Genomic DNA, 7573 nt, shown 5'->3' with positions numbered 1-7573 from the left:
CCGACTTTCTGTGGATGCCTATAGCAGGGAGTTTGGTAATCTCGCCCGATATGCAACTGAGGAAGTTTCTACTGACGCCAAGAAGCAAGCAAGGTTCCGTAAGGGCCTTAGTCCTGAGATTCGCCGCGACCTCCGTCTGCATGAGTGCACATCTTTTCAGAAACTTGTCAACAAAGCCATCAGTGCTGAAACTGGTCAGACTGACTATGACGCAACACGCAAGCATGGCCGTGACATGGGTTCCTCATCCGGTGCTGGTCCTCAGAAGCGCCGCGTGTGGGTGCCCAACACCGCCCTGCCACCCAGGTTCACACCGAGGCCATCTTTCCAGGCACCTCGCCCTGTTCAACAGTCTGCACCGGCCAAGCCCTATGGGGGTCCAACCAACAATGCTCCTCCACGTACCAGTTCCGTGACTTGTTTCAGATGTGGGGAATCTGGTCACTATATGCGTGAGTGTCCCCAGACCAACCCCAACCAGTCTGCTAAAGCTGTTGGCCGTGGCAAGCCGACAGGAAAAATATTCCACACCAAGCCGGTCACCGCTTCACGTGGCCATGTCAATTGTATCTCTGCCGAAGAAGCTCAAGAGGATCCCAACGTCGTTCTCGGTACGCTTCTTGTTAATTGCCACCCGGCATCTGTTCTTTTCGATACAGGAGCCTCTCATTCTTTTATATCTGAAAACTATGCTCGCTTGCATAACGTCGCATTCGGTGATATGCCAACCTCTATGGTAATTCAAACTCCGGGATCCAAATGGCAAACCTCTAGAGTAAGCCATGGAAATGAAATCCAAGTCGACAGACTTGTTTTCTCACATCTTTGATAGCCCTTAAATCTTCAGATATTAATATCATTTTGGGTATGGACTGGATGTCAGCTCATCAAGCCAAAATTGATTGCTTCTATAGGACTGTTCAACTCACCCATCCTTCGGGGAAGATAGTCAATGTCTTGACCCGAATAGCCAAGCGACAATTATATTCTCTTAACGCCAGCCCCTTGCCAGACCTTGAGGACGTGCCGGTAGTCTGTGACTTCCCGGATGTCTTTCCAGAGGAATTGCCAGGTGTTCCACCTGACAGGGATGTTGAGTTCGTAATAGATCTCATTCCAGGAACCGTTCCGATTGCTAGAAGACCCTATAAGATGGCACCACTAGAACTAGCCGAGCTTAAGAAACAACTCGATGAGTCCTTGAAAAAGGGTTTCATCCGCCCTAGTTCATCTCCGTGGGCTTGCCCCGTCCTATTCGTCAAGAAGAAGGATGGTACGGACCGGATGGTTGTAGATTACCGACCTGTCAATTTGGTCACAATCAAGAACAAATATCCACTTCCCAGGATCAACGATCTATATGATCAGCTCGCTGGATCCTCAGTCTTCTCCAAGATGGATTTGAGGTTGGGCTACCATCAAATAAAAATCAGAAACGGGGACATTCCTAAAACGGCCTTTGTTACTCGTTATGGCCAATACGAGTACACCGTCATGTCCTTCGGTTTAACCAACGCTCCAGCCACCTTTTCTCGGTTAATGAACTCAATCTTCATGGAGTATTTGGATAAATTCGTCGTAGTTTATCTCGATGATATACTCATCTACTCCAAGAACGAGGAAGAACATGCCGAACATTTAAGGCTAGTGTTGAAGAAACTTCGAGAGCATCGCCTTTATGCCAAATTTTCAAAATGTGAATTCTGGTTGTCAGAAGTGACCTATCTGGGTCATGTAATATCTGGTAAAGGTATTGCTGTTAACCCTGAGCGAGTTCAAGCCGTCCTTAATTGGACACCGCCTGAATCGGTCAAGCAAGTTCGGAGTTTTCTAGGCTTAGCGAGCTATTGTCGTCGCTTTGTCGAGAACTTCTCCAAGGTTGCTAAACCTCTAACCGAACTTCTCAAGAAAGATAAGAAGTTCGAATGGACTCCACAATGTGAGCACAACTTTCAGGAACTGAAAAGACGCCTGACCTCTGCTCCCGTGCTGGTACCGCTAGACTTCTCCAAGGACTTTGCTATCTACTGCGACGCCTCGCGACAAGGACTAGGTTGCATTCTTATGCAAGATCGACACGTAATTGCTTACGCTTCACGGCAATTGCACCCACATGAGGAAAATTATCCTACTCATGATCTAGAGCTTGCAGCCGTAGTCTATGCACTTAAGACCTGGCGACATTACCTCCTCGGTAATCGTTGCGAAATATTCACTGATCACCAAAGTCTGAAGTATATTTTCACCCAACCGGATTTGAATCTCAGGCAGAGACGTTGGGTTGAATTGATCACAGACTTCGACTTAGGAATAACCTACACCCCAGGGAAAGCCAACGTCATGGCTGATGCGCTAAGTCGTAAATCTTATTGTAACAACCTGATGTTACAACAAAGTCAACCGCTTCTCCATGAGGAATTTCGGAAGCTTAACCTTCACATTGTACCTCAAGGTTTTCTTTCCACCTTGGTGGCAAAACCTACCCTTACGGATCAAATTATCAAAGCACAGAAGGTAGATCTGGGAATCTCCCGCATCAAGAGGAACATTCAGAAAGGAATTGCGAATTGTTTCTCCATTAATGATCAAGGAGTCGTATACTTCGGGAATCGATTAGTGGTTCCCAAAGTGCGCAACCTAAGGCGATTAATCCTTAAGGAAGCTCATGAATCTCCTCTCACCATTCATCCCGGTAGCACTAAAATGTATCAGGACCTACGCCAGAGGTTCTGGTGGACTAGGATGAAGAGAGAAATCGCTCAGTATATTGCAAATTGCGACGTCTGTCGTCGTGTAAAAGCAGAGCATCAACGGCCTGCTGGCACCCTTCAACCCTTAGCTATTCCTGAATGGAAATGGGATAAAATTGGTATGGATTTCATTACCGGGTTTCCCAGGACCAAGAGAGGGAATAATGCTATTTTCGTCGTGGTCGATCGTCTTTCCAAAGTAGCTCATTTCTTACCTGTTCGTGAGAGTATAACCGCTAGTCAGCTGGCAGATTTGTACATCTCCCGAATAGTGTCTCTCCATGGATGGAGCCGCGCCGTGTCGACTCGGGACCGAGCGCCGGCAGCACCGTGAGATCGAGTCAAGAAGAAAATGCGGCGATTAGTGTACAACCTCTTTGGTGGCGCCGATTAGGCCGCAGCTTCATCCGAGGAAACGGTAATGACGATGCTCTTCCGGTGGTGCAGGTGAAGACGGCGGTGTGGGTATGGAGGTGGCGCGAAAGACGAGGGGAACATCGGGCCAGCTCCTTGGAGGTGGAGGACGGGGTGGCTGAACCGGCGGGACCACGAGATCGACGACGGATCCTCATCCGGTATGGTGGATGAGGGACGTCGTTGGGGAAGAGGCTCCGACTGGGTGGCGGACGGAGCAGGGTGTGGGGTTTCGTCGCGGGTTTTCGCGGCCTCGGTGTACGGATGGGTGGGCGGATGGGATGGAAGTGGGGAAGCATGGCTTAGAGACGCGCTTGTCCGAAATGTGGGGTAAGTTACGAAAGTACCCCCACCGATTTGAGACGGTTCTTTCGGTTCAGGGGTACCACGGGCATTTCGCGTGTCAGTATTTCATAGGAGGTGGGAGTTTTCGCGCGCGTTGTAATTTCGGAATAGCAAGGCGCGGGTTGAGATGGAGGGAGTTGTCGGAGCACAACGAGACAAAGATATATCTTAAATATTTCGGGTAAACAAGGCGCGGGTCGAAGAGGTGGGAGTTTCGCAGCATGATAGACAGAGACGGTAGCTTGAATTTTCGGCATAACAAGGCGCAGCTTGAAATTTCAGAAGAACAAGCTTGACGTGACGTGTACCAAAAAAACACAATTTGCACCTCAACACGCACAACACACACACAAACACCATTTAGACTAGAGTAAGGTACACGTGCATTGCACGCATGAGATTTGGCAACCACATTATAGCATGCAAGCTTTGAGTCATATATGTATGATGTAGATGTTCGTGTAATTCTTATAGTTCATTTCATTAAAAATCATCTAGTTTTTATAAGAAAGCTAATCTATTTTAAGATTCATGGAATTGTGCGTTGTAAGATATAAAGTAAAAAACAAATAATGGCAAATCATGTAGAAAACCATTTGGGCAATTCTAATACGGAAGATTCTAGAACAAATAAGAAGTGCTTGGGTTTTGATGTTTGTGCATTATGCTTAAGTTAAACCATGGAGTCTTTTAGATTATACATGTGGCGAAATCTGGTGGAATCTAGATGATATCCAACGACCAGTAGTGCTCAAATTTGCCATCTTTGGACCATCGGATTTGCCTCATCCAACGACCATCTTTCAAAGTTAAAGTTACCCACACACAATATAAAAATAAAATAATATATATATAGGGGTATAGATATAGATATGTGATGCGAAAGCCGCCCATCATCTCCAGTTAGAATAGTGTGTCCATGCACGAACGCGACGTGGCCAAATGATGTCTGCCATCGTTATCTCAAATTCAAATCAGTGTGACCTTGTTAAATGTGTATACATTACAACATGCTCGGTTCCAAACCACACGATGCATATCTCCGTTATATTCATGCATGCATGGGTTTCAAACATTAGGATCTCTTATTCAAAATATTTGAATTCAACTTTACATTGGTTATGACCTCACCTATTCTTTTACACCCACACAGTAGTCTTCCCTTTATAATTGTACCACTAACTTTCTCTCGTGCATGCATGCACACACACTACCAGTCGGCATTATCCATCGCACGCATGCTATCTTTTTCTTCAGGTCGGTCTCCCATGAAGGCACACACCCACACACCCCCCTCTCCATCATATCGGGCATTCTTTATCTCTCACGCGTGCATGCGCAACGATCGATGTTCCTCTATGTATGTGTGTATATAGCTAGGTCTTTCATAGTTTTCCACACAAACCGATCAATCGATATATCCAGTGAGGTCTCATCCTCTTTCCCACGTCCACATCGATCAATCTATACCTCTCTATATAGGATTAACATATATAGGTAATACACCCACATTAATTATATATCCAACGTCCCCCTCTCATCAATCATGCCTTCCGCTTCATCTCTCAAACACATGCACAATGGCAAAGACAGGGGGCAGTAAGGGCCCTGCCCCCCCTAACATCACTATATATCAAGGGTAATATGAATGTGATCATTAGACAATTGCTGCTAAAATGGTTTAAGTTCATGAATCGACCCTCCTCGTAAAGGATTAGCAATGCTTGGCCCCTAGCTCATTTACATTTCATGGCTCCGCCACTGCGTGCAACAACGCACATGTTCAACCCCTCTCTCTAAATATCGATCTCACACTTGTGTATTCCTTCATAATCTCCCTCCACTCAGCCCCTCGCACCATCTTCTAGCCCCCCACCGGATTTTTCCACATGTACAATCTAGCAGACTCCATGGTTGAATTTAAGCATAATGCACAAACCTCAAAACAACAGTGGTTCTCTTTTGTTCTAGAATCTTCCGTATCATAAGTGCCCAAACTTTTTTTCTAGTTGAATGGCCATTATTTGTTTTTACTTTATGCTTTACAATGCACAATTCCATGAATCATAAAATAGATTAAGGGCTTCTTTGATTCAAAGGATTCTCAAAGGAATTTTGGAGGATTCTAATCATTAGGAATTTTTCCTATCTTGGTTGTTTGATTCGTAGGATTGTAAACCATAGGAATTTTTCCATATGATTCATTTGCACTAGATTTCATAGGAAACATCCCATCCACTCAAACCTCTTTGAAAGAATTCTGTGTTTTTTCTATGCAAAATCAAACACTCGTACAATCCTGTAGGATTCAAGACGACATTCAACTATAATCCCATGTTTTTCCTATTCCCACGTTCTTAGCTTTTTTATAAAAACTAATTGATTTTGAATGAGATGAACTATAAGAATTAAACGAAGAGCTACATCAGGCATATATGACTCAGAGCTTACATGCTATAGTGTGGTATTTATTAATAATTTGGTTGCAAAATCTGATGCGTGCAATGCACGTGTACCTTACTAGTACTTGGAGTATGTGCAAAACACGTAAATTAGAATACCAATGGCAGCTACAAAGTGTCTCTCTTACAGTTCATGAAGACACGTGGAACATGTGGAGGCGTTGTCGCGACTTCCTTGCGTGGATTGATCACAGTGACGTGCTGCTGGTTCCAGAAGAATGTACTCGTCCTCCCTGAGCCATACTGGCGGTACATGCACGAAGAGAAGATGTGCACCCACGTCACGCATGCACTCATTCCCTCGCACGCACACGCGGGTACACGGGCGGACGCAATTTTGTACCAAGATCCACTCCATGTGATAATTTGACACGTGTAAAGTCGTTCGATTCATTGATGGTCAATTAATACATCGCATGCAAATTGAGTGGACGTGAGGGCGGAAGAAAGACATTATTACTCCATTGCGCGCATGTAGGTAGTTAAATCATGGGTTGCTAGTAGTACTTATATTGGTGTCCTTCGTACTTTGTGCCAATTTTTGATAGTAACATAATATTTACGCATTTGAGCAGTGTAGTACTTGAAATTTATGTTCCGCTAAACTCATCGGGAGCCGTTTCGGGCCTTGAAACCAAAACTATCAATTAATCTTTACCTTGTTCCCATCACATTCGAAAGCCTGCTCACACCTACTAGTACGTACCAAACCTGAACGTGTTCCCACTATGCAGGTATTAGTACTAGTGCTAGTACTTAGGTTATAAAAAGGGGAACTACCTAACCGAAAATTACTCTACCTTTCCTCCTCATAAGTGCTTCTTCTTCGTCCATCGTTGCCATGGCCGGTGAGCAGAGCTCTAGGTCGAGAACTACTCGTAACAAGGGAGTGGCAACCAAGGCTATGGAAAAAAAGAGAGGGCTCGCCACCATGCAGAGACCTCGAAAGATCTCTCACGGGCCGACGATGGCTCCCAGGAGCGCCCTAGCCGCGGAGGCGAACATGCCGAGCCGGCGGAGCTGGAGTCGTTATCCCTCGACGACATGCCCGATCAGCTCAATAAGCAGAAGGAGTGCATCCAAGGCTTGATGGAGTTGCTGTAGGAGAGCCTCGACGACATGCCCGCTGAGCTCAATCAGCAGGGAGAGTTGACCGCCGGCTTGGTGATCCTGCTGACGAAGAGCATTGCCTCAGAGAAGAAGGCGACCGGCGAAATCCTGCGACTTCAGGAGGACAAGGCGAAGCTTTGCCACGAGATCGACCTATTGAAGACGAAGAACGCCGGCTGGAAGGAGCTACATGAGAATAGTAGTTCCTCGATGAAGCTGCTGCAGGCCCTCGTCATGGAACAGAAGGAGGAGTTGGCGATGCTCCGCATGGAGCACCCGGCTGCTGTCAAGGTACGTAATGCGGCCGTGGAACAAATAATGAAGGCTCGCGTCGAGAAATCCCGCGTAATGGACAGAATGAAGAAGATGGCGGAGGAGACGCGCAAGGAAATGGAGGTCGTGGAGGCGATGAAGAAGCAGTCATGACTCCGTGGTGAATTAGATCATTTGGGGGTGATAATCTTCCTTCTTCTTTTGCTCTTGTGTTTCATC

Source organism: Triticum aestivum, chromosome 7B (genome assembly GCF_018294505.1).
Source record: "Triticum aestivum cultivar Chinese Spring chromosome 7B, IWGSC CS RefSeq v2.1, whole genome shotgun sequence".
NCBI lineage: Eukaryota > Viridiplantae > Streptophyta > Magnoliopsida > Poales > Poaceae > Triticum > Triticum aestivum.
Note: the sequence above shows the minus strand (reverse complement) of the source record.